Genomic DNA, 2,136 nt, shown 5'->3' with positions numbered 1-2,136 from the left:
TTTAATTTTTAGTAGAAATGGGGTTTCGCCATGTTGGCCAGGCTGATCTCGAACTCCTGACTTCAGGTGATTGGCCCACCTCAGTCTCCCAAAGTGTTGAGATTACAGGGGTGAGACACCGGCGCCCCGCCTTCTAATTGTTTTATGTGTTGCACATCTTGAAGACAGAATAACCTTTCCTTTTCTGTTTTCCCCTTCCCACGTGTACTCTCCTCACCTCTTCTTTTCCTCCAACCCATATTAAGCCCATATGCTCAATAACCTTTTCTTTGAATAAAGAAATTTCTCCTCTTTAATTCTCATTGTACTTCTATGAAGCTATCAAAAATATTCAAAGGCAGAGACCTAAACTTTTCCACGGTGCTCATGAGGTCATTACAGATGCTTTGCTTGTTTTATTTAGTGCCTTGAAAGGAAGCTGGTAATTTAGAAACTAGATGGTTCTTTGATGACAAAAATACCTAAAAGAGGAAATGTCATAAAAGCCTTTGGGGTGGAGAGGAGGGCAGGTATAAAAATAAAATGACAAAGACAATGGAAGAATGGGAAAGGGACGATGAAAAGAAGTCTTTCGTATCACTGGTATTTCAGGGTTTTACACCAGCAGTCTCTTCTATCAATGAAGACGTATTTTTGAGGTCTCTAATTATAATGGTTTCCTGTGGCAGACACTGTTAATTACCCTGCAAACAGCTATCTCCCTCCTTTTACCTGAACAGAATCCCATTTTTATCCTCTAGAGTGTGGCAATGTTACTCACATTAGGATGGGCCTTACAGAGGCCCCAGACCCGGTGTAGGGAATCTTATCCTTCCCTAGGCAGGGACTGGTTTATGAATGGTCATGTGACACAATTTTGGCCAATGAGATGAGAAGGGACTCCCATAGGGGTCTTTTGGGAAATTTCCTTTGCTTTTCAAATATGATGGCAAGCTCCTTTTTCAGCTTCTGGTGTGCAGAGGTGAGGAAGTGATGCCTAGAACTATGGCAGCCTTTTAGGGGCCATGAGAGAAACCCACCCAAAAGGATAAGCCAACACACTGAAGCTAGTGAAAAACAAAAGCAAAAATAATCTTGAACCTTAACTTCGTTTAACCTCTGCATTAATAAACTCTTGTTCTATCTGTTAATACTGTTGTAAATAAATGATTAAATAAATAAATGAAGAATAAAAAAATCTCCTGTGCAGAATAATCTCAAATAATTCATATAGCTACCCTGTCCTCAAGGAGATAGAATGTACCCCCGCACTCCCAAAGTGTGCACTACACATAGTGGCTTCTTTCTGATAAGTACACTGGGTGGAGAGAAGGATCACTGTACGGTAGAGAAGCCCGAAAAACATGCCTCAGTCGGTGATGACGATTAATGTCAACAATGATAAGTCATGTCGATAGTATGTACCTCTGACATCGTGTGATGAGAACGGCACTTTATCTCTCTGGTCTTGTCTGATCTTTCCCAAACCCACAACTCTGTCTAATTCATGAGAGAAACATCAGACAACCCAAGTCGAAATATGTTCTAAACAAAATTTCTTGCCAGTATACCTCAGAACTATCAAGGAAAATTTGAGAAACTGTGACAAGAGGTACACAAGAAGAAATGATTGCCAACTGTAATGTGGCATCCTAGATGAAATCCTGGAGGAGAAATAGGACATAAGGTAAAAAGAAAATCTGAATAAAGTACGGACTTTAATGAACAACAATGCATCAATACTGGTTCATTAATTATGACAAATTTACTATACTCATGTAAGATGTTAATAATAGGGCAAAGTGGGCCTAGGATTTATAAGAATTTTCTGTAAATCTAAAACTATTTTAATATTAAAAGTTTATTTTAAAAATAGAGACACTGATATCAAGAATGAAAGGTTCAATTCTAACGAAAGGTCCAACTCCAGATTCTATAGAGATTAAAAGAATAATATTATTAACAATTTTGTGCCAATATATTTGATAACAGATGAAAAAATTTGTTAAAAGACATAAAGCTCACTGAGGAATAAATAGGTAACTTAAAAATTCCCATGTCTGGCCGGGTGCGGTGGCGCAAGCCTGTAATCCCAGCACTTTGGGAGGCCGAGACAGGCGGATCACGAGGTCAGGAGATCGAGACCATCCTGGCTAA

The sequence above is a fragment of the Colobus angolensis genome, unplaced genomic scaffold (assembly GCF_000951035.1).
Source record: "Colobus angolensis palliatus isolate OR3802 unplaced genomic scaffold, Cang.pa_1.0 Scaffold390, whole genome shotgun sequence".
NCBI classification, from domain to species: Eukaryota; Metazoa; Chordata; class Mammalia; order Primates; family Cercopithecidae; genus Colobus; species Colobus angolensis.
This window is presented reverse-complemented; position numbering follows the sequence as displayed.